General features: G+C 43.3%; 1 long non-coding RNA gene across 1 annotated transcript; it reads left to right on the forward strand.

The window, feature by feature from the left end:
- Nucleotides 1-191: 191 nt before the first annotated feature.
- LOC135278955 (uncharacterized) lies at nucleotides 192-23,241 on the forward strand. Its single transcript, XR_010346332.1, has 8 exons — nucleotides 192-284; nucleotides 631-777; nucleotides 4,642-4,780; nucleotides 5,350-5,853; nucleotides 5,955-6,148; nucleotides 19,623-20,072; nucleotides 21,289-21,394; nucleotides 22,589-23,241. It is a non-coding gene; the product is annotated as an uncharacterized LOC135278955 (long non-coding RNA).
- The last annotated feature ends 2,976 nt before the right edge of the window (nucleotides 23,242-26,217 follow it).

A 26,217-nucleotide genomic window follows, 5' to 3' on the forward strand; every position in this document is an offset into this window, starting at 1 on the left:
TGTGTGGCCTGTCAGAAAAATACACAGTTCCTTAGCAGTGCTGTGGAAGTGTGTGGATGGTAATGCACTGGGCTGTGCTGAGCAGAGAGGGAAGGGCTGAAAAGGCTCCTTCCTGCACTCTGCAGAAGTTTAACTGTCAGTAATTAGCCAGTGTTTGATAATTGACTCATTACGGGTCTCTGCTGGGCTGCATCCATCTTTCCTGCCTCAGGTCATTAACGCCTTGGTGTCAGGGTGATGGTCCCAGTGGGCTCACGTGTGTGAGGGGCACCAGCCAGGAGCGCGTATGTGGGAGCATCGTGGGGCCAGGCCAGCCCTGTCACCCCTGGGTCTGGGGTGTCCCCACAGCCCAGCCCTGTCACCCCTGACTCTGGAGTGTCCCCACAGCCCAGCCCTGTCACCACTGTCTCTGGGGTGTCCCCACAGCCCAGCCCTGTCACCACTGGCTCTGGGGTGTCCCCACAGCCCAGCCCTGTCACCGCTGGCTCTGGGGTGTCCCCACAGCCCAGCCACAGGCCGGGTGCCTCCAGCTGGTGGCCCTGCAGCTGCTTGCAGGGGGAGGTGATGCTGAGCTGTGCTGAGCACAGTTTTGTGCAGCAGATCTCAGCATTCCCTGTGCCTTACTTACAGGAATCCTAATTTATGCTGTTATAAAGGTTAAGAACAGAGCATTTCAGCATGGTTCACATTCTGCCTGCACGCTGCAGTGGGTCTCAGCTAATTCAGCAGCAGTGGTTTGTTCTGCTTGAAATCCTGGAGAATGGCTCCTCTCCTGAGGTATTTCTTCCAACTTAATTGCCAAGTTATAGTGAAATATGAGGTTCGTTGTTGTCTGCTGGAGCGCTGGGGATTCTGTTTTGTTGGCACATTTTTCATGACCTCGTGTCAGCAGCATAACTAGGCTATGAGATAATTTGTATGCTCTAGATGAGCAGCTGTGTACATCTTAGCCAGAGAGAGAAGCAAGTGTGATCAGTTCAGTGGAGTTAATCAGGTAAAACAGAGAATTAACTCTATTCTTGCAGATTAAATCATGTCAAGAGGTGTGTAAATTTCACACAGGTGGAAATCAAAATGATCTGAAATACTATACACCCCGATTTAATAGAAAGGAGAAAAAAATAGCTGCAAACATGGAAAAATTTTACAATCACTTAACAGCTAAAAAGAAAGAAGTGTTGTACCCTTATTTCCCTGTGATGCTCTGGTTCAGCAATGGCCTTCCACTAATTTCCAAATAAAACAGTTTTGTGGTTGTAAAGAAGGAAGATCGCTCTACTCATCCCTGTGCTGTTGGAGATGCCCCACAGTTAACACAGGCTTTTGGAAGCTATTGAATTTACTGACATTTTGTTGGCAACAGGGCTGAGGGTTTATTAGTATAGGAAAACCAGAAGGAGCAGACTTGCATTGGTGTCTGGTAATCCTTAAACTGCATTTCCTGTGGAAAGTGTGTGAGTAGCTTCAGGAAACAGTGGAGTACAGATTCTGCACTGGCCTTTGCCCTGCAGAAACTGCCCTGCATGGGAGATAACTGATGCTTTGACATGAGTTCTGGAGACCTCTGAGATGACATCCTGAGGAGAAAGTGATTTGCCATTCGCTCTGATAATCACATTATTTTTCTTACGTATTTCTGATAAAGATAAATTATTGGGCTTTCAGTCTGTAATATTTAGGTGGGGAAGTGTGGTCTTCTCTCTTTTTTGGAAAACTGGGAATTATCTTGAGAAAAAGGTATAGGGCTATTTAGCATTTGAAATTAGGAAAAGCAGCAAAATCATGCTATTAAACCTGCATTTATTGAGTTTTAATGAGTCACATGTCATCCTGAGTATCCTTGGCAGCTCACATGGTTTGGTGCTTCTGTGGAGGAGTGTGAAAAATACAAGGGGAAAAAAAGTCCCTTTAGTTTCTCCTAACAATGCAGTTATTGTAACTTAGGTGTCACCTCCCCCTCTTTCTGTCTCCTGCTCCCAGAGGGGAGAAACACAGTGGGGATGGGCCAGCTCCCATCCAGCTTCCAGAGACGGTGTGATCAGAGGTGCCTCCACTGCCCAAACTAAGCCGTGGCACAAATCTTCCTCAGCATCAACTCATAAATTATGTGGTTGAAGAGACCTTAAATAAAATTTAGTTACAACTCCCTGCCATGGGCAGGGACACTTTCCTCTAGACCAGGTTGCACAGGGCCCCATCCAGCCTGGCCCAGGACACTGCCAGGGATGGGGCGTCCACAGCTTCTCCAAGGAATCTGCCACTGCTCACCACCCTCCCAGAGAAGAATTTCTTCATAACATCAAATCTAAAACTCTCCTCTTTTAGTTTAAAACCATTCCCAGCACTCTCTGCCTATGTAAAAAAATTCTCCATGTTTTTTTCTAAGCTCCTTTTAAGTACTGGAAGACTGCAGTGAGGTCTTCCAGGAGCACTCTCCAGGCTCATCTCCTTAAGGAAAAGGAGGGTGGTCGTTGCACTCGCATGTTGTACTTGGAAATTTACATGGGATTGTCACATCATGAACATTTTTAAACCAAGTAGGGATTGCAAGGTTTTGTCCAACACAGTAATAGATGAACATTTATTAATGTTCCAGTGAGCAGTAGCAGAGAGCATGTCTCAGGAGAAAACCAGCAGTAGTTAAAGGCTCCATCCATCAAAAATCTCATTACCCTGTTCTCGTTTGTTGGTACCTGTTTCTAAATCCAAAGAGTTCCACAGTAAAGTGTTGGGATAAGAAATCTCATGATGCAAGCAAAAGGGAAGGAGTTTAATGACTGCTGCATGTTCTTCATCTCATAATTTTATCAGTAAGCTCTCAGACTTCTAGAAATTGCTCTGAAATTGGCAGCCCAAACTTAATATCTTCTTCCATTTTGCCATCACATGCAATTTTAGTTCTCAAGTGACTCCAATTTTAAACTCCCAGTGATTTAAACAGCTGCATTGTGCAAAGGCTGGAGTGAGGACATGCTTTTGTAATCAGGCAGCCCAACTCTAAATTTTATGGTGTGATGGTTACTGTGCCCCATTCAAACTATGCCCCATTACACAGAAGTGCATTCCTTTGATTTTACCAAAGAGACCATAAATATGACAAAAAGCATAGCTGGAAAACATGATTTCATGCCTGGATTTTTCAGCTACTGCAAGGAATAAATGAAGTGGTCTCTGAAAGGGATATATCTTTGCAGTGAATTATGTTTGTATTATTTGTATGGCTAGCAGAGCTCATCAGTGAGCTTACTAGAAAATATATGCCTGCTACAACATTTAGAGTAACAGGCAACTCAGATTTCAAATCAAAATAATAAGAATGTAACTTCTTATTTTGATGGTTTAGTACTGTAGAGACTCAGGGTGTGGGGCAGGAGGTTATTATGCTGGATATAAGAATGTAAAAGATGTTCTGTAAGTGCATAAATGAAATTAATTGTCAGCAGTCATATACTTGGCAAACTATAAGGCTTATTTGCCTTAAAATTTCTTATTGTATCCTTTCCCTTTTCCCCAAGGTGATGTAATGTTTTCATCTATGAAAACCTGGTTTTGAGAAAGATTTGGCTTCAAAATGGAAATCTGCTTTTGATTCTACATTAGGACCTAGCAGACAGTCCTGTTTGTTTGATCACTGCTGTCTTTCTTCCAAAAAATCCCAGGGTGTGTTGCCAGCCATGATTGGCAATACAGAGCCTGTGTGGTTGCTGTCAGTAATACTAAAGCTTAACCAGATTCTATCATTAGTTCACTACCAGCTTGAAATACCTGAATAAATGCAATCAAAATTTCAAAACACAATTGAATCACTATACTGTCTGGCATTACTGAAGCAAAGAATGTGGCATGCACAGGTACAATAATTGAGAATTTAATTTGGGTAATTAAGTTTAATATATAATAAAATTTTATAGTGAACACTTAAAATGCTTCTAAAAATATGGAGGCTTATTTTTATAGAATGGTAGTTATTGCAAACATTTCTATTGGGTAATTTTGAGCTGTAACTTTTAATGTAAAGTATTAACTTACATGAAAGTCCTAGTGCAAGTCCATGGGCAAGTGATTTCAGCTGGTGTTGGATTAGATCCTGTGGGACAAAGCAAGACTTCATGCCAGCTTTAAAAAGAAAGTTGCTCACTTGAAAACCTCAAATCAAATATTTTTCCTTGTCAACACTGGTGATTTTTAAAATATTTTCTTTTAATGTCCAAAAATAGATCTTTCCATTTCCCCTCTCCTCTTTGCACCTTCATCTGACTTGGTGCTTCCCTGAGTGGTGAAACTGGTGGCGAGGCACGTTCTAACAGTATTTGCAACAGCCAAAGGCAAAACAGTGCTGAGCTGGCTCCTGTCTTGCCTGCCTTTGGATGGGCTGGTGGCCATGAAAGTGTCAAAGGATACTTGTAAAGGAAGTCAAGAGAAAGGTTTAATTTGGTTAGTCCCGTCTCTGACTTTCAGTGCTGAGGTTGATAGCCTGTGGGCCCCATTGAAAACCTGTGAAAAAAAAGGGCTTAAAAGGCACTGGATTTTGGATGTTTCCAGAGATAAGGAAATAGCAGTAATGCTGGGCTCAAGATTAATGCCATTTGAAATGCTGAGATAGTGATAGCAATTTCCTAAACCGTTCCTGTGTTCACACAGCTTCAAGGCTTGGTGTGCTGAGCCTCGCTGTCAGCTCATTCCAGTGACTCAGGAATGCTGGTCTGGAAGCTGCTCAGAGGTGCCAGGCAAGGCAGAATAATGCCAGGAGAAAACCCAAGGCAGTTCTACGTTTATATGGGTATGCAGCTAAAAATTCTTGTGTGCACTTCAAGGATAGCAAGTACTATTTTTTCTCAGGTATAAAGGTAGTGTGTAAGAGGACACAGTAAAATGTAGTATGGGGCTCTTCAGGAACTGGAAGTTACCATAGCCAGGCAGAGCATTGCTGTGTTCTCTGCATTGTTGTGTCTTTGGAAGTGGCTTTTGCCCCAAGGAAATCTGAGTATTTACATCTTTTTAAACCTATCTACCTCATTAGAGCCATCTGATATTCTCATTTTCCTCTGTCTGATTTGTATGTGAACCCTGTCAAACAATTGAATGCAAAGATAATATGTGGCAAAGCTAATAGGTTATGCACATGCTGTGCAACTCTTTTAAATTCAGTAGTAAATCTTTAAAGCTGTTTAAAATCTGTTTACTCCCCCATGCAAAATTCTTTACTCTAGTACAGTGATAATGGATAAAATCACCCTGTTCTTTCCTGTTCTGGCAGTATTATGCAGCTGAATATGTATCCTTGTGCTTGTGTCTGCTCCAAATGGAAAACTTAGCATATCATAGCTGATTTTTGCTTCCTTCCTGTAGGTCTCCAAGTACTGCTCTGTACTGTCTGTAATAGGGGCCAGCCACTCAACCTGTGTTGAAATAAAACTCAGTATTTCCCATAGAATGGTACTGGAGTTATGGGCAGATCTACCTTGCTGCTGACGAGGCTTCTATAGACTTGCACCAGCAGAAACACCAAAATTCATCCAGAGCATTTGAACCTCTGGTTTGTCAGCAGTTTGTCATGCTCAAGGAGCATCTGTAGAAGAAATATGGCCTCAAGCAGCTGGAAACTGGTGACATCATGTTTGGGGGCAAGACTGGTTCCTGAGGCTGGCTGAGAAAAGATTCCTCATGCCACTGCCTCCTGTCATCTCCTGAGGGCAAGAAACAGTCCTACTCACCTTCTGTGGGACATTTCCACAACAAGTATTGGTTCTAGGCCTTCTATTTCCTTCTGAACAGTGTACCAGCAGCCCAAGACCACAGGAGAACAAGAAAGAGTGACAGAGCTTTGGTGTACAAGGATCATTGTTTTGAGAGGTATCTATACAGAATTAAATATTTTTTTTTTAAATAAAGCCTAAGGAACAGTAGAGCAGTGAAGCCAAGTGTGCAGTGCTCACTCTGTGCTGTTGTTTCAGGCCTGACATCTGCACTGTGACCACTGGTCTCAGCCTCCTCTCTGGAGCATGCTTCCCCCAGCACAGAGCGTGCTTCCCCCCTTGGTTTTCCATCCATTTCTCAGTTTGTGAACTGAGGACGGCTGGTGAAGGCTGGGACTGTCCAGAACTGGGGCTGAAGGGGAGTCAAGAGAAGAGGAACCTTTTCTGTCAAGGTGGGCACAACCTTTCCTAGCACTTTATCTGCACCTCATAGCATAAAATGCAGCTGTCAAGAATGGTCTAAATGCATCCATGTAGCACACACCACAAAAATGTGACGGTGCTCCTCCACCAGAAAGAATTCCTGCATTTGAACTGCGTGAAGCTTCCCTGGGGGTGTCATGTAATGCTGACAACAAATCTGTGGTTCCTGCACACTGTTTGGGGGGTGCTGCATGCAGTGCTGTTCTTATGAGTGTTTAAAAAATCCCCAAAACCCAAAAACTTCAAAACAGTCTTGCAAACTGTTTGCAAGCCTCTGACTTTAGCAGAACACAAGAATCAATTCTGAAACAAAACAGTAACACCAAAGGCTGCTTGACAAAAGACTGTTGTTTGTAGAGGGAAATGAAAGCAGTCTGATTTTTAGAACAGTAAAGAATATGGGGGGAAAAATATATGGATATTGAAAGCTGTGGGAGATCAGCACTTCTGAGAAGCAGCTGGTTTATTACAATTAGGGCTATTACATTAATATTCAGCCCTAAGGCCTACATTTTGTCAGCCTGTAAATAAATCATGTCTGTTGAAAATGCTTTCCCCCAGTGGTGATGTTCTGCATCAGGAGGGTGTCTGTGGGATGTGCCCAGCAGAGCCACGGAGGGGCAATGGCCTTGTGCTCAGACCAGAAACTCACCACGAGGTTTCCGAATAGCTCTTCCTCACAGACATAAATGAAATCCAGTGCTGCATCAGCTGCCATGACTGTCAGGCAGGGAGAAGTTTGCAGTGCCAGCAAGGGAGGCACAGGCAGGTGTGGGGTGTGCCAGAGCTCTGTGCCCCAGCTCAGGCAGTGGCTGTGGCCTCGCTGCCACCACAGCCCCCTGTGCCCACGCTTCCAAAAGGGTGATCAACACCCTGATCACACACCAGCAGCCAAATCTCACCACTCAGGAAAGTGGCAGGCAGGAGCAGAATGGCAAAATGCTGCCTGGCATTAGAATAAGTTAATATTATGTCACTCCAGCTTTTCTAGAAGTTTAAATGTTTAATAGTATTCTGCTCTTGCTTCCCCCACTTGCTTTATGTTCCACTGTGTAACAGTTGTAAACTGTACAATTGCCTTACAAGATGTTCATTACTATGTGATAAAATATTCATCAAAGGAGAGCAGTAAAACAGCAGAACTTCAGAAATACATGCCTTGAAAAGATTTGAAAACAAAGAAAGGCAAAGCAGAATTATTAACTAACAATAACAGAATTCTTGAGATAATAGAAACCAGGCTTTATTCTGAAATCCTAATTGTTCCGTGTCCTATATCTCAGATTTTAAAAAGAATGTTTTCACAGCAAACTTAAAGAGTGTTTTACATTTATGAGTCATAAAAATTAACAGACTTTTTCATGAGCACCTCTGCATGCTCAGACACAAGAATTTTTCTATCATCTTATTTTGAAATGGAAACAATGAAGTGATGGTGGTGGTGCTACATCAGTGCACTTGCTGTGTCTCGCTGAGGACAGGGCTGTGGCAGGAAACTCCCTCCCCATGGCTCCGATTTGGATCCCTATGATCAGCTCTTGGAGCCAGGCATGTCTTGCACTGAAGGTGCAGGTGGCTTTCACCAGAGCTAAAGGTGGCTTTACCTGCCCATGGGGACCTCTCATGGAGCAGCTCCATGGCTGGTGCAAGGCACTGGCCAAGGAACAACCTCAATTTGCCAAGGGTAGGGTCTGGCTAAAAGCAAAGGAAAGACCTTCACTCAAATGTATTGTGCAATTTAGTGAGTCCTAATGAAAATCTAATCAATGGCAGCTTTATAGAGATGAAGGAAAATCAGTGTGCACATGTGTAAAACAAAGCCACCAGTCACTGCACTGGTAACAGTCCACAATCTTTCCTGACACTGCTTCCATTAATGACATTTATAAATTGGTCCCATTGTGCCTCTGTAGGAAGTGGGGTGGGCAGGTGTGCTCTGATGTGACTGTTACCTCTGTTGGTTTGGAAAAAGAGGAATAGTGGAGGAATAACAAGGCAATAGACACAAAAGTAGTAATTTTTCTTCCCTTTTTCTACACAAAATAGCTATTTTTAGCATTCCACCTGTGATTTTCTGAGGAATTGTTTTAAAGCTCATGATTTTTCTACTAATTTTGATACATTGCTGGTGCTTCACAGAAACAGTGGTAGTGCTCAGTCATCAGTCTCTATTCACACAAGTACCCCTGGACTATTTGAATGTGTTTGTTTTCTTCTCAAGTAGGATACAATTTTGTTTTCATCATTAATTATCCAGCCTGGGTTTTGTTTTCCTCTTTCTGGCCTGCATCAAGTTTCTTTAATTTTCCATAGTTTGCTTCTTCCTAGTAGTCTTTCTAATAATCTCAGGAGAAGGCCTCTATTAATTGTTCTCAGTATATGGACTTCAGTGTCCTTCTGCAAACTCATTTTAAATAAGCTTTCTCCTGCATCCTCTTGTTAAGCAATAGAAATCAAATACATATGAATTATTCCAAGTATAATTTGCCCAGTTTTACATCTGGGCACAAGCCATCTGAATTCCTTTTGACACTAATCCAGATGCAACCACAGCAAGAAGAGTTTTTAACCATGGGTGGAATGAAAGATGCACAGGATCAGCATTTTTTTCAAGATTTGGTCCCTTGGACCAAAAAAAAACCCAACAAACCAAAAAACAATTAAAAAAACCCCACAAAACCCAAACCCCAACAAAACCAAAATAATAAAACTCCAAATAAAACCAAGTCCTGACAAGGAAGCCCTCCCTGAGAAGTTTCACCAATGCCATAAAGCAGAAGGTCAGACGTGCAGCATGGGATCTTCCCCTGGGGCAGTGCTTCACCTTTGCAGGTGCCCTGCTCCCACAGCCTGCCACAGAGAGGGATTCACTCAGGTCACCCCCACCACATATTCAGTTGCCAAGGGCTAGAAGTGACCACTACATGATCTGCTTCCAGTGGCTGAGAAGCCCTGGGGAGCCAGCCAGTGATCCTGACTCCGGGCCCTACATAGCCCAGTCCTGGCCATTCACCCACCAGCTGAGGGCTGGAGGGAGGCACATGACACGCTGTGACACAGCAGTGTCATATCCTTTTGTTCCTCTTCAGCCACCCTGCTGGGGCAGGGAGAGAAGGGAGGAAAGGAGGACTCAGCCTCTGGTTTTGTCAGCTAGTGCTAGTCAGTAGACCAGATTTTTTTGCATATACCCTGCTCTGTAAAAATCTCCTTGCACCTGAACCCTGCTGTTCAGGCAAAGCATTTTTATAAACAGCTGTTCAGGGGAATCCAGCTGATTTCTGTGCTGTTCCTGGGGTGAGGGACACTGAGGGACACTGCTGGTGGCCTGCTGACTCTGCCTGGGCTGGGGAGCAGGTAGAGAGACTCTGAGCACCAGGGGAGGTAATGTGGGGCTACCAAGGCGACTGAGCAGCCCAACCTTGGATGATTCCCCTGCCCCATCACAGAGGACAGTCGCTTGTTTTGGGATCTGTGACTCAGCCAGGCAATGAACTCCATGGGAAAAATGATTTCTGACAGAATTATTGCCCAGTGGCAACAACTTAATGTGCCCTACAGCCATGGGCAAATGTGCCCATGTAGAGCTGGGGTCTGGGCAGGCAAGGGAGAACCCCTGGAGGGGTTCAGTCCTTCCCCCAGCCCACCCCAGTGAGGGTGGACAACCACTGCCACCACCAGGGACGTGCCCTCCATCTTCTCTGCAGCTCTTCCAGACACTCCTGGCTGGGCCAGGCCGAGAGAGTACGTGTCCAGCCACTGCTGGTATCTATTCCAGGACTGCAAAAGGTACAAATTTGCTTCAGTAACAGCGATCTTGGCAGACAACAGAGGCAGCTCCAGCACTCTTTTTCATACATACATATTTTGGACTCCCACTGAGAGTTATTAGTTATTAAAAAGCAATCAAATGAGCGTGGCTTTGGAATACATTTGTTAGCCATATGATATCAATTAAGCCCCAGTCTCCTGACTGCAAGGAATTGCTGTTACCTCATGCACAAGCAGGATTAAATTCCTTCTCTCCATCTCCCCCTCTTTGAAGCTGGTAATGTCAAATATCTCCCACATTCCTGGGGAAAATGTTGCAGCTATCCCGAGTATGTGGATGCTTTCAATTTGTAATTAATAGATCTGCATAGCAAATGCTTATGCTGGGGTGCAGCAGCAGTGACGGGGTCCCTTGGCTGTGCAGTGCTAAGTACCCTGGTGGGCAGTGCCCTGTCCAGCTCAGCAGCTGCCCACCAAGCCCAGGTGGCCCAGCTGGGATGTCATGCTCTTTGTTAACTCCCAGAGAAAGGGAGGGCTTTCTCCACTCACAGATGGGGGCCTGACACTGACAGCAAACCTGCTCTTTCTCAGTGCTTTGCACAACCCAAGACAGAGCTAGGAAAGGAGTGGAAAGTTTCCATCCTCCTCACACCGGAGTTCATATCCCAAATATTCCATTTGACATCGACTGGAAACCCCAACAGAAGGTTGTATTGGCACTATTGCTACTCCTCTGTTAGGTTTTTAAAATCCCAGATAAGTCTCATTTAGATTTCACTGCAAATCTATTTGTTTGCTTAGCAGGTATGACATGGCGATGCTTCTGTGATGCTGAGAATCCAGATCTTTCTCTCTGGTACCTCTATGCTTGTCAAACTCTCCTGCACACACCAGCAATCCAACCTGCCAAAGAGACACAAGACCCTGCAAAGAGTGTTTTGGACACAAAGAAATTACTTAAGTGAATTCCATATTTAATTTCCAAGGCAATTTTATCTCTTCATGGCTTGTTTTTATCAAGCTTGACCATTTTAATGCAAATGCTGCAATTTAAGATTAAAAAAGAAAGACTACTCATGTCAGCCAAGTTGTCAGAGGTTTAGTATTTATTTATGCAAATTACATATTCTCTCAGTGCAAAATCACAAACAATTGTCAAATCAATTTAATTAATGTATTTCAGATAAATAGCTCTTCCCAATTAGTGAAATAATACCCATTTTCAATTACAATGGAAGAAATATTTTTTCATAGGTATGTTAAACATACAGATAGTTTTATAAGTGAGAAAACTACCATATAAAAAACCTGCTATAAACATTCCAGTTCAAAATGTGGAATTGGTTAAGAACTGTGGTTTTAAGAGCAGACTTGCTAAAAGCAGCAAATCACTGTGTAGCATTTTTGTAATTGGGTAGCATTTAAACCTATGTGCCTGGCATACCCTGTATTTTTATATAAATATATACTTTACATGCATTTGTACATGCACTATGCATATATATTTTTATGCAATTAATATTTGCTGGAAATTAGTTTCTTCTCTGCATTTCAGTGACAGCATCTTCATTGCTTTGTCCTGTTATTATGGCTTGAAAGAATTTATTGCCAAATACTTCACTACAAAATTTTGGACAGATTTACTGCACCACAGACAAAATTTATCAGTAAATCACACATTCATTATTTCCATCAGTTAGGACCAGGGCTCAAGTGCTGCCTTTGGGATGAGTTTCTCAGGTGTACCCAGGTTTGTCTGTGGTAAATGGGGGCTGTCCTAAAGAAAAGACCTATTTGCAAATTCTAACTTCCTGAGGTCTATGGGTAGAGGGGTTTTCACTTCCTCTTTAGGTCCAGCTTGGGGACTGAGGTAATGCTGATGGCTTTGATGAGGTTCCACACAGCTGGATGGAAGCCAAAGATGAGACATTTCTGTCTGAAAGGATCCAGCTGGTGAAAAAAGCAGCAAGGCTAGAAAAACTACGGGTCCAGCTGTTCTTACATTCTCCTGGAAGGCCTTTTGCTTTAAAACATCTTTTCCAACATGAGCTGACATGATGGAAAGGTGATAATGCTCACCTGCACCCTCTCCATGACATATACGCAGGAGCTGGTCACACCATCCTCAGAGCTGGGTGCAGCCAAAGGCCCCATGAGCTCAGCTGTACTTGCCAGTGTGCCAAAAGCTGCCTCCACAGAGGACTCCATGTGGAGGATAAAAGGCTCCCCATTTCCCACTGTCACACGGATTTTAATGAGGTGTTTTCTCTTGAAGTACTGAGGTGATGTTCAAACACCTTTGGTGCTAATATCACCAAACAGGTCTGTAACCAATGTCTTCCATTCAGTGGTATGAGTTGTCCAAATAGCCTTAGGTTTGACATTCTTGGACTTTGGACTGCTTGATTTTCTAAAGGTAATGTAAAAAATCTGAAGGACAACAATGTTTGTGACCAAGGGGAGGTTTGTAAGAAGAATTCCCAGCATTTATATTTTTTAATGGCTATTTTCATGTCCATTTCTACAACTTAAATTAGGAGGAGCTGCAACAAACTTTTCATGGGAGCAAATCCTATTCCAGATCACTAAACCAACTTCCAAAAGCTTTAGCCCACGTTTATGTACTTTGGAGTTGAATTTAAAAAAAAATAAAAATGCCAGAGCCAATATACAGCTCAGAGCAGATAGAGGGTCTATCATATTCTTATTTCATGATTGTTGCCAGAGGGAACCTTTTATCATAACTGTGCTGTCATTGTTGCATTCATTAAAGAAGAAAAAAGGAGGGAAATTATATTGCTCAGGCAGTGCTTCATTTCTGATGACAGATCCCACTCCCTGGGAGCTCGGAGTCAGGCAGGGACATGCAAACCCCCAGAGCAGCCCATGGCACTGGGTGGCCTCAGCAGCACAAAGGTGATACTTCCCACTTAACCACTGCATATGTTTGAATGGCAAAGCTGGCTGGTGGATCTGGGCTGCTCCCTGATGGGATTTTAGACTGCAAATAGGCAGCAGCAGGAGTGGAGCTCCACTCACTGCCCAGAGCCCCAGCTTGTGCCCAGAGTATGGCTGTGGATGCTGAGCAGCCATAACTCAGCAGCTGTGTCAGTGTGAGCCTGGGGGACGGTGAGACAGAAAATACCATGTCTTTTTCTCAGAATAACCCTCCCTTTTCTTCCTTAGATGAACTGTGTGAAGAGAGGAGTTGCTCACCTGAGCAACAAATTGCTCAGTTGTTTTTGTCCCAGCGAAAGAGCCAAAATTTAGGATTCTTTAAGCTGAGTGTCTCCTCACCTGTGTCTGCTGCCGCCTGCTTTGGGCATCACTGCTGGGCCAGCAGGAGCTGCAGCACACCTTTCAGGCTGGATCATGCTGGTGTTTACAGGAAGGAAGGGGGATTTAAGGAAAAAATCACAGCATGAGTGAAGCATCCTGGCTGTGCCCTATCAGATGGCACATGGCTTCCAAAGGAGTGCAGGATAGATCCTTGCACCTTCTGGGACAGTGATAGAGAGCAGACTGTGAGTGAGCTCCTCCTTCAGAGCTCTGGCACCCACAGGGGCTGGAGGGCTCGGGAAGCCTGGGAGCATACGCTCTTCAGGAGGGGAAGCTGTATAGAAAGAGGAAAGATAATTGTATTTTTTTTAATTGGAAAGATGACTGAAGAATTTTAGAATGTTTCATCCAAATGTTGAGCTCTCAAGAAGCTGCAGCCAGCCTCCTGCCCACTCTGTGTGTGCACTTACGCTCTACAGTCATCAGACAGCTGGGAAGAAATGTGGGTGGAAAGAATCTTGTGGAGTATATTGGGTTATAATAAAACAAAGTCTTCCTGGGGTAATCTCAAATAATTTCTGTGTCCTTAGGATGATCAGGAACCAGCTTTTTATGCATTGGTAAATATTTGGAGCACAGTATAACTACTTCCTGCAGCTGCGGCCAAATTTTAAAAAATGTTTAGATACCTCATTCTCCCTAAAACCAGTATTTGCTAATTAGCATGTATTTATCTTCACACACATATACATAATTTGCATATTTCTGATGCCCTGCACAAACATACACCTTGGTGTCCAGACATTGTTTATAAATTAGAGGAGTTGAGGAGGCACCTGCCTGCAGATCAATTAGCATCCCAAATCAGTGCTCTTGGATACCAATTATTCTAGGTCCAGACACAGCTGGAGACCTTTCCTTGTAGAAGTTTGACCCTGCAGTAAGGTGAGTAGGTGACCTGTCTCTGCCCTTACCCTCTTCAAATTTAATCGTTAGAGGGTTGAAGATATGTTTATGGGATTGGGGAAGTTGACAGTGCTTTTTTCACTGGAAATTATGGTGATTAAGGGGGAAAGGCATCAGAATTAGGATGAAACTAATTCTGACAGCTTCTTCAAAAATGTGTATTTTCATGTTATACAGAGACTAAGAAGGAAGATATGAGCTTCTTCCCTTTTTTCCTTCATTGCACATTTCAGATCAAATCCAGCACTGGTCTTATCTTTGGAAGTTCCTAGATCTTATAAATCTGAGATTTCAATGTATTTCCAGCAAGGTAAGCTGCTTTTCCTGTGCTAGAAAAAGGGATGGATGATGAAAATAGATTTTCTCCTTTCCTTCAGGGTGATGTAGATAAAGTGTGACTCCTCTGAAGCTGATGTAGGACCAGCACCAGAGGATATGGGTAGATGCAAGATAGGGCTGATTCTCCTCCCGTGGTTTGTATCTGAGCCACCACTTTGGTCTCACAGAGAAGAACTGAGGAGTGTGGGGTTTTGGAAAGAGGAACAAAGGAGACAATTCTGTCTCAGCTGTTAGGGAGTGGCAGGATGCTCAGAAGCTGCTTGCTGGGCACTTTGGCTGAGCCACTGACACACTTTTGTGTGTGCTTGTGTGCACAGCTCAGGAGGCCGTGTTTGCCAGCCAGCCCCACAGAGGGGTGGGCATTGCCCATGGCTGCTGTGAGCTCTTATGATTCCTTGCCAGGGCACAGCCTTTTTCTGTTGCTTGTCAGCAAACCCTGGCACTGCTGATGGGTGGCCTGGCCCAAAAGCACAGCAAGGACCATGTTGGATTGCCCACATGATCCAGAGCTGCTGCACAGGGATGGAGCGACTGTTCACTGATTTCTTTCCTGCTGACATTGTGCTCTGCAAATTATGAGATGTAAAGAAAAAAAAATGTGGGGAGGTTTTAGGGTCAGGTAAAGGACTCTGTTAAATCCATACACCCATTTCCCAGTAACAGCAGCAATACAGAATAGTAGGGCTGGATCCTTGTATGTGTGTATCTGATATTTCCATCAAAGGCTTGAACAGGTTTTTGCCCTAAAGATCCTGTAAAACATCTCTTTTTAGAGTGAATTTTGGTGGTTTTTTTTTGTTTGTTTGTTTGTTTGTTTTGGAGGTTTTTTCTGTTGATAGTTGGACTGCTTGTAAAGATGGTTATGCTTGTGATAGCTGGAGAGAATTTGGGGTAATTGTCTACCTTACTGATTTTATGGACAAAGTATAAAACAGAGCAGTGATGTGGGGCACAGCTTGGGTCTCTGTTTCAGAAAGGCCGTGTTTTCTGTTGGGGTACAGCCCTGAAGGAAATGCACAGCCACACAGAAATACATGAAATGCCACCAAAACACTGTCCCCTCAGCTCCTTCCAGGAGCACAGTCCTGCAAGGAGCTGGTGAAGCACCTTGAGAGCTCACCATGCTTCAGCCTCATGCTAAAATGCAATTGGTGTTGTCCTAAAGCCAACCCAGTAAACAAGGGCTTAGTCAATAATATTCCAATGGGCTGGCATGCCTGTGGCCATGCCAGGCTGTAGCCAGGGCTGGTGTGTGTTTCATGGCTCTGACTGAGTGTCCAGAGATGATTGCCATCACTTTCATGACTAGCACCCAGAGATGCTGTCACAGTCAGGTCTTGCATCTATATGAAGTATTAAATAGCCATCATACATCTCACTGGGGAAGACCAAGAGAGCGTTGAGTCTTCTAATCCAGATGGTACTAAAACCAGGTTTTCTTACAAGGATGCTGCATAATCTTCTTCTTGTACAGAGACCCCTTTCATCTTTATTTTAGAGGAGGAGATGGCCAGTGAAAAGAGGTATCATACTGTGCCTTTAAAAAGAAAAAAGGTAAATGATAGGTCTGTGATTTCAGTCCTATGAATATCACTTATGGTCAAGGTGGGAGTTTGGAGTCAGAGAGCTGTGCAGGCATCAAGGTGCCAGCCAGCCTGCTTGAACTTCAGTCCCTCTGAGCCAAGAAATGCTCTAATTATTTTATGCAACATGTGGCCCTTTGATTCTGGCAAGCAGAAGCAGAGAGAAAGTTGCTATGCAACCAGGCAAGCAGCTGCTGAGCCAAGGAGTCCAAGAACTGGGAACTTTTACAAACACGAATTGTCTTGAAAAACACAAACGGGCAGAATTTTATGGTTGCTTCCAATTTTTGTGTTTGTCATCATCTTCCTTCTGAATTTATTTAGTCAGTGTTGGTGGAGTGTCGTAGAAATGTCGCCTCAGGTGCAGGCTGGCAGCCTGTTTTGGGAGCTGTAAAACTATGGGAATTTGGCTTTGGTGACAGCGACATTCTGTCCATGCAGCTGACAAGGGACTTTAATTATTTTAGTCTAGGCTTGCACTGAGCCCAGAGCCCTCCCCCTGTGACTGCAGTGCTGGCTGGGGCATGGTGTCTCTGGCAGCGGTGCCGGGTCACCGGGAGGTTGTGCCCAAGGCCACGGCTGGCAGGGATGAGCAGCGCAGAGGGACATCCCACACTGCCTTTGTTCCTAAACCAAACGAGCTCCAGGGTCCCTGCAGGGACCATCACCCTGGGGTGAACGTTTGTTTAGATGAATTGCTGAATTTTGCTCATGTTTTCTGCGAAAATAAATGTGGCTGTCTTCTCCAAGACTGGGCAACCAGCAAACTGGTGCTACTCCTCTCCTCAGATGTAGTTCTAGTGCTAGCAGGGAGGCCTGTCTGGCATTAGCTTTTTATTAAATAATTAACTGAATAAATGGTAGTGAAGAACAAGTTCCTTTTTCTTCCCTCAAATATACACAATGAACTAGCAAAGGTCACTGACAATCTTTTTAATGGAGTTACAACTGGACACAAAACACAAGCTCTGACTACCACTCGGGCTATTCACCTGCTTAATAAATTCCAGGAGAAGTGTGCATTCAGGGCTGTAGACAAGTCCTTTATAACCATCCCTTCCCATACAGGCTGTAAACATTTCTTAGACACTCTGACTTGGAAATAATATATTGGAACAATCACTGCTCCTCCTGCACCACAACCTAATTCATTGTGTGGCAGACGGGGGCATAGGCGAAGTCCCTGCAGAGGAAGATCGATGGTTAAAGAACTGCCAAGTAGAGCCACAAATCCTTCATCAAATTACAGCCAGGGTGTTCAGGCTGCTTCCTCTGGCTCTTATTGATAACATCCAGACAGCAAATTATCATATCAAAGTATAAATTCAAAGCAGCAGAGCGATAATCATCTCCAATTCCTGGTGGATAAGCAACTAATGAGAAATTTGATGAACTACAAATGCAGAAGATAACAAAATAATTACAAAATGGCAAACTGTTGGAGACTTTAAGGAAGAAGGATAAGGAGAAAATTGTTAAGAGGTGCTTTTTATATGGAAAATATGTATCAACAGTCCATCTTTGACCAGATACATTAGGGAAATTATACCAAAGCATGTCGGGAAGTGTTTAAGGCCAGGTTGGAGGGAGCTCTGAGCAATCTGGTCTAGTGTCCTTGCCCATGGCAGGGGGGTTAGAACTAGATGATTTTTAAGGTGCCTTTCAACCCAAATAATTTTATGATTCTGTGTCCACTTGGTGATTTTCCTAGTTCGGCATGCTTCTTAATTTTTATTCCAACAAGAGATCATTGTGATTTTAATAGTAAAGCTCATTTTCCTGTTGCAGTAATTAAGAGTTGAATTTGTCCGTTAATGGTTTAGTATGCTCAGAGTAAACACAGGGAATGGATAATGGTGCAGGCACCTGGGAAGCCTTTCAGTCCAAAAGGCTCTTAAAATTATCTGTTATAAGATGTTAAATCAACAAAGGAGGTGAGGGGGAAAATTACAGAGGTTTCTGCCTGTGAAGCTGCAAAATGTCTGTCTGGAGCTGGGAATCGGTGAGTGATGAGGCAGTGGGTTTGGGTTTGCTGGTAGCAGGGACGAGTCATGCAAAGATCCACTGCGGGTCTCTGAAAGGGGGTGAGCTACAAGGTTGAGTTTTTGAGGGAAGGTTGTATCAGATGGGGGATGTAGTGCTGGTGAAATTTTTTAAATGGCTCAATAGATAAGAAAATTGCATCTTACAGATATCATGCAGATAGAATCTGCAAAACGCAGCCATGCCCTGACCCTGGAGAAGGGAGATGGATGGAGACTGTGCTCAGGTCCTGGCTCTGTCTGCCTGAGGGGACCATGCTGGCTGCAGTGGAGGCTGAAGCAGCTAAGGGAGCTTTGGAAAGGGGCTGGAAGGAGGGCTTGGGCTCTGCATGGCAGCACTTTGTAGTGAGGAGAAGGCACCCAGAACTGCCCAAGTGGCTGGGAGCTGAATTTGGGCAGAAACACAACAGCTGGGGAATGCAGAAAGGCAGGTGGGAGCTGAGCCGTGCTCTAGGAATGAATCCCTCACATTTGGGCTGCAGGGTGAGGAGTCCCTCATTCACTCTGTGACCTTATCCTGGGTGGCAGCTCAGGACAGCAAACCACTCCCTGCGGAGAAGAAAGTGCTGTTCCACGTGCCTGTGGAGCCAGAACTTGTCTCTTGACGAGTGCAGCTTTGGTGGCTCATCTCTGGAGACTCCAGCCTTTTCCCAAACACTGTAAATTGTTGGAAATCCTTATTCCAAAGAGCCTGCAGTCAGAATCAAAAGAAGACAGAGGCAGTTCAAAAGAAACAAGGACAAGGGAAATTTAAGTGCATGTGGTATTCAAGATGTCAGTCATTATTTGTAAATAATGATTTGCCTGACCTTGGCACTGCTCCCAGGAAGTCACACCAGGCTCAAGAATGCAACACGACGCACAAGTTGAAAATACTGTGTCAAACCCCACCTGGTTCCTGTTAGCTGAAGGTCTTGTTGACACTGCTCATTTGTTCTTCACTCCACTGAAGAGTCATGGCCTCATTGAAGGATGTAGCTTGACGGAACTGCTTGGCAAACCCTGATAGTTTTAACAGGTTTAATAAATTACTAATTAAAGGAGGAGAAAAAACTCAGCTCAGAAGTGTCTGCAAACATGTGCATTTTTTTTAACATTTTGTAAATTAAGTAATTTAAATTGATTGATGAAAACTGTTTCCTTTTCCTTTTTGTTTCTAATGTGGGATGTTTATGGAAACTACTTTGATAGGCATGGCTAAACACTGACAATGCTCCTTGTGTCTTCCTCAAGGACCTCGTCATTGCTTGTGCAGATAGAATTTCTCTGAAACCTGCAAACACCAGCCTGTTTTTTGAACCAGAGTTTCATGGGGGTGCCCTCTGAAAGCCCAACTAACAGCATACACAGTGTTCATGAAGTACTGAATATCCATAATGGCTTTTTTGAGGAGTATGCTTTGAATATATTTTCATACCTCTAACACAAATATAGAGAAGTATTTTAACTGCTGTCAACCTTCTTAGCCTCCTGCAGACCATCTGACCCATCAGCTTTGTTTGCTATTGCTGAAAAACTGGGATTGCACTTCAAGAACGAACTTTGAGTGAGCTGAGGGAAGATACCCAAGTGGAAGACATCACCCCAGAGATTCATATGCTGTCTTGTTCCCTTTTAAAAACAGTATAATTTTCTTAAATAATAGTGGGCTGATATTTGCTCTTATTTCCTTTCCCTGTGGGGAGACATTTTGGACTCCTACAATATTTTGTCTTGGGGGGGGCAAGTCATGCACATGTGGACATTTGTGCCTACATATCTGCCTTTCTCTCACAGTTTGCTATGGTTGCTACATACTGCTGATGGACAAAACAGGGCTAAAATGCAGCTTGAAGAGATACAGGAGCTGGAGAACCTGGTAGTAATAATTAGCATCTCTTGACGAGTGACTCCATGTTCCTGAGCTGACCCCCAAGGTAAGTAAAACACTTTGCTAGAAATCCTCTGGGTCAAGCTTCTCTCCTCCAGTTGTGCAAATGAGCTCTGATAATGATGCAGTTGTGGTTTTCAAGTTTGACGCATCTAATGAACCTCTGCTTCTTCAAATTTGTACTGAACATCTTCTTTGTGTAACCAGTGAGTAAGAGGAACATAGTTCAAGTGTCTTCCCTCATCCTATTTCCTGATAAGATACATAAACATTGCCAAGTTGCTTTTTTGAGAGAAAATACAATCCTCTGGCTTTCAATGAGCAGTTGTGAAATAAACTGTTTCCTCTGTTCTTTAAAAATACCAGTTTTAGCTAATCAAATAAGAAGTATGAGGAGGACCACATAGTTCCTTCTGAGGCCTGAAGAGATTGTTTTGTGGCTCAAAAACTCAGTAAAATCAAACCCAAAACAATCCCAAAGGATGACAGCTGACTGGAATGGCAGGGATTGTTCTGAAGGTCTGAAGTTCTATAGGAATTGATGTTTCTGAGTCATCCTAGATCCCCCAGTGATAAGCAAAATAACAAAATTGAGAAAATGCCTAGAGTACCATCCATTCAAAACAAACAAATCATAGAGAACTTTGCCAAGATAAAACTCAGGCAATTAAACAGGGAAAGAATTCCTGCCTTAATCTTACTGTGTGTTTGTTGGTCTTAAACTAGGATTAGAACTTGTAGATTTATGACCTGTATATAAAATGAATAAAAAATCCCTCCTAGAAGAGGGATTATTTTTGCATAAAAAGTGATGTTTGGCAGAGATGATTGTGCACTAGAAGATTTGACTTTCAAATATTCTCACAAATCAAAGCAATTTCTTGATGAGCCAGTTTTGCTATTCTGAACCCCAAAGAAAAGCATCCCCAGGTGATACAAACTGAAGCCCCGACCTGAACAGCTGCAGCTGAAGCCCTGTTTCAGTTGCCAATTAGAATTCATTAAGCCAGGCCAAGAAAGGGAATAGGAGCATGGCAAAAGAGTAAATACCTAAATACCTTAATACCAAGCCAACCCTTCCCTCCTCTTGCCCTTAGTCCCCAAACCCCTAGAGATCCTTCCCTTTAAATTAGCATTCCTCCTTTAGGCTCAAAACTCTTAATTACCTGTAGAATATCCCCTGAACCACTCCTGACCTATGTTTTAAAATGCTTTGTAAACTTGATTCACCTTCTGCTACTGAAACTCTGCCTTTTGTTCAGGGTGAGACTGACAAAGCCTGGGTTGGAAAGAATTTCTTCAATTTGTAACATTTACTGACTTTTCACAGGTGCTTGGCACCCAGGGGAAGGTATCTCAATCTGCTGGGTGAGTAAAAACCTATCCATAAAAGAAAGGGCTGTGTGACAAAGAAGAGTGTTGCTGGTGCCTCTGTGCAGCTCTCCTGGCTTCAGCATTGGGAAGTTTCCCTGGAATTGGTTTCTGTATGGAGGGAGTCATGGGCAGTAACTGTCTGCCATTAAGAGAGGGAAACAGGAAAGGTGGATACTGCCCCAGTGCCTCTGATGCCTCTGCTCACCCCTAAACCGTGGGGACTGTCAGGGCTTAGCAGAGATGTGGGCTGAAGGAAACCTGAGCTGGTGAATGACCATCACCATCCAGACCTCTGCAACTTCATGTGAAACTACCAAAAACCAGGGTGGATATGGGGTCACAAAAAAGCTCTGTTTCTAAAGGCACTTTTCAGAAGAACCTCATTTTAAAGCAATACTAGCCCTGCAAATAACTTATTACACTTATTTATAAGATGCTCATGAATAATTTATACTACATTAACTTGTAAATGTGATAGCTTTTGAAATCATTAGGCTCCAGTAGCTTGCTTTGTAAGTCCATGGGCTGGATCTCATTATTAAAAGCTAATTAGCTCATTCAGCTGGAACACATTCTGTCAAATAGCTATGCCAGTACTTTTCTTTTTATTACAACAGATTATATTAATTCTAAAAATATTCCTAAAATCGCATAATGGAAATATTTAATAATAAAGATACAACATTCTATAGAACAGATAATTTCACTACAACTTCAAAAAGTTTTCCAAGACTCAGTAAATGAGGTTTCAGGGTGATGATTATTTTTATGAATGTATGGTATTAGAAAGATCAGAGATTATATATATATATATATATAAAATAGCTAATACATGGGAGAGATGCTTTCAAAGTGTTCATTTGGATGTGTGAGAAGCTTGAATCTTTGTTTAAAAAGTTATGCTGCTAAAGTTAGATTTCTAAGCCATTAGATTTCATGTTTGGCACTAGAAAGGACTCAGATCACAAGTAAGTGTGAGCAGCATACCCACATACCCGGGGTCAGGGGGTGGGGCAATGCCTGAGGCTGCGCTTGTCCCAGTCACAGGGAAATACTGTGGCCATCAGTCAGTTGTAAAGTCTATTTTTTTTTCCATAAAAAGTATTATTTATTTGCTGTTAAATTTTAAATATGGAGAAAACACTGCATTTTCCTTCTCCATTCTTCTTCCTATGGGTGTCATTCCAGCCACTGTGAGAAGAAATTCGAGGAGGAGAGGAAAGAATAGGCACTGACTGAGCATTTCCCACCTCTGGCACTGGACCAGGAGTCACAGCCAGCACAGCTCCTCAAGTGCCAAACCCAGGTGTCAGAAACAGCCCAAGAGCCACCTGGGCAGTACCATGGGGAAGGTTGTCTTTGCACAGATTATTTGTTCCCCAGTCCTCCCATCCCACCCTCCCTGTGAAAATAATCACAGTGTACCCATCCAGCACAATATCAGAGGAGATGTTCTCTAGAATGTGTCTTTTTTTCAGCATAAAGCAAAATGACATTTAGGTCCATTTCTGCTAAAACCCTGGCTTTGGGAGGAGAGCCTCTGTAGGAAAAACAATTGCCACTGGGTATAAAAAAAATCCAGCTGGTTTGATAGTAATTATCTGTTGTTGGATTTGTAAAGTATTTGCTGTATAAATTATCCAAACATTCTTTTCCTTTCCCCAATATTTTGGGTTTATATTTGTCTTTCCTTCAAATTTAAACATTTTTAAGCTTCAGTACTTTCAAATCCCTATTACCAGTTTTTAAAGGGATTAGGGTAAATGGCTTTTATTGTGCAGTCACAATACTATTGCTTTCAAATACATCTTCTTGGATTTCCTGTTCAGAAGAAAAAAAAAAAAAAGAGGAAGAATTTAAATAATTCACAGCAAAGCTACAATGTCTCCTTCTGCCCTGATGAATGTTTCCCTTTAGGAAAGGCAGTTCTCTTATTAATGTAACATCTGGCTTTCATCTTGAATAAATACAACAACTCAAAAGCAGGAAAAAAAGAGTAGAAAAATATGAACTTTCTGGCATATCAAGTAGCCAAAAGGTCTAATTAACAGAAATAATACCTCACATGCTGTTTGAGATACTGCCATAAATGAATGTTTTGAATAAGGTGTTTCAGAGGGTCCATTTGGTCACCTGGAGAGCTGATTGGAGAGGGATGGCAAGAGGAGCAGCAAACAGCTGGGATTTGTGGCTCTGCACATCCCAGCAGCACTGCTGGAGGGCCCTGCAGGAGCTTCCCTGCAGGAAGGGCAGCAGGAAAGCTGTGCAGTGCCCCTGGCAGCTCTGAGCCACAGCCACAGCCCCCTTGGCTGCCCTTTGCCCTTGTCAGACCTCTCCTGCAGGACCCGTCTTGAGAGCCTCTTGCATTCTAAAATGCAGTTTTGAGAGCCAGACTTGGTGTTTAGAGAGAGAAAAGAAGTTATTTAATAATTTTAGACTTTAACCAATGAAATAAAAAAAACACAACCCCCCCCAAAAAAACCAAAAAACCCAAAAAACAAAAAACCCAAAGAAACCAAAAACCAAAAAATAAAATCTATAAACAAAAATCCTCCAGAAAACCAGTGAGGAGGGCAGGGATTTGACAAATGTGCCAGAGTAATTTGGTTTCCCTGCTGCAGAGCGGAGAGTGGACACATGCACGTGCTCCTGATGGAGGTATGGACCAGAATCAGGGGCTGCCATGGGTGGGGTCTCTCTGGATTGAACCCAGTTCACATTTCCTGCCTCTGCCCTTTGCTGTGGGAGTGCATTGATCTGCCTTGTCCGTCGGTGAGCAGACAGAGCAGGCGGGCAGAGCAGTGCAGTTGGGTTTTTGTGTGCTGGCAGTCCCCAGCTGTTATCCCTGCTGGCTGTGAGTGCTCTGGCCGTGCCACAACGGGGCAGGGGCAGTGGCAGCCTGGGGGTGACAGCACAGGGACCTCCCCAGCTGCTGGGAGGCTCCTGAGCAGAGTTTGTTGCAGCTCAGAAAATCATTGTGCTCCCTGCAGCTGCTGACTGGAAGCTGAGCCCAGCCTGCACAGGAGTGGCTGGCAGGAGGGCAGTTGGATATAAATGACTTTTTATTTCTGTTCCATTTGAGCTACTGTGTAGCACTTTGATCTGAAAACTCCCGTAATTTAGAAGTTTTAAATTTAATGTTATGACTTTGAGAGGCAGCTAATATCATGTTTGACTTTCATGAAGACTTATCTATTGTTTTTTTTTTTTTTTTAAATAAATTCTTTTGGCCTTGCACTGTAAGGGCAAAGTCCTGGAAAATGAACCGAAGAGCTGGATCTGTCTCAGGGTCTTGTATCTTCTCCCTTTATTAGGTCTGCTTCTGTCACCCTTAAAACTCTGTAGCTTCACAGCATGCCCCTATAAGGTAAAATTCAATTCCTCCTTTCTGTAGAAGGAAAAACTGATGCACAGAGCAGATAAATTACCTGCCCAAGGTCAGAGTGTGACTGAGGGAGCACTAGCACACTGATGAAACCATTTCTATCCCATTTTGATAAGCCTGAAAGTGGCTCTTGTTAGGAAGCACTGGAATGGAATATCTGTAGCAATGGGAAAATGTCTTTTTACCCCTTTTTCATGCATACCTTTAGTTTTTTACATCAAATCTTTACATAAGCCTTGGTGATAAATTTTAGCTGCTAGTGGGTAATGAACAAAAGTAAATTTATAGGGAGCAGGCAAAATGTTGCAAATAAATTTGCAAGAATGCCCTGTCTTCTATCCTGCAAGACCACAGGCACCAAGCCTGCCCCAGCCTGCCATACAGAATTCCCACTCACACAGATTGGTGTCTTTCAGCAGTTTCTGAGGTGAGGGACACCAGGAGGATGCAGTGAAGTTTTCTCATGATAGCCTGTTTCCATTAACTGAAAACAAAGACCTCACATGTCAAGATCTTATGTTTCAAGAAGCTCTTAGTTGTTGACTTGACTTTTGTTTGACAGGTACAATATTGTTAATGAAAAGAGAGGACTCACTTTGTCACTATGGTGAAAACACAGAGAAAGATTTCTTTTGTGGGTTAGACTTGTTTCCTCCGGCGAAAAACAGTACCTTATCTCTTGTGACTCTTCTCTTCCTAAACATATAAACATTGGTTGCCCAGAAAAGTGACATCAAGATGAAAGGAGACATTTCACTCATCCTCGCCCACATGTCAAGGCAGTGGAATTTTCAGTGCATCCTTTTATTCCCCTCGCACCTGATTTCTTGTGGTTTAACCTCTGGACCCTGAGGGCCAGACAAGAAACTCACTCATCTGCATCTTCACTTTCCTTCCCTGTCAGCTCTCAAAGCCACTTAGGGGGCACTTTAGTGCATTTTGCTGATAATTCTTACCTAGTGATATGTCAGAGCACTAGATTGCTACAAAGAACTCTTGGTGAAATATCATGTTTAAAACAGTGATTTTTTGAAAACTCTGTAGAGAAGGAAGCTACCTTAACAGAGATTCACAACTCCTTTGAAAACCTGTCCCAGCTTCCCCCAGCATCTGGGGTGCTGCTGTCACCAAGCCCAAACAGAACCTGGTGAGGTGCTCAGTGTGCTGTGAATGCTGCTGAATGCTTAGGTGGGACCAAGAAAACACAGGCACTCTCAGGAGTAATTGCAGCTCTGGAGAGCTTGTGCAATTAGGAGGAAAATGCATTCCTGGATTCAGATACTGATACCCTGACGTTTACTTTTTCATCCTGAAAGGCCACGCCAGTGGTTTTAACTGGAACACATACAAGTTGATTTTTCCCACTGTCCCTGGATGTCTGCAGGAAATTACAACCGGGAGAGAGCCAAGCTGTGATAACTCCATCACCACA

Source organism: Passer domesticus, chromosome 11 (genome assembly GCF_036417665.1).
Source record: "Passer domesticus isolate bPasDom1 chromosome 11, bPasDom1.hap1, whole genome shotgun sequence".
Taxonomy (NCBI): domain Eukaryota; kingdom Metazoa; phylum Chordata; class Aves; order Passeriformes; family Passeridae; genus Passer; species Passer domesticus.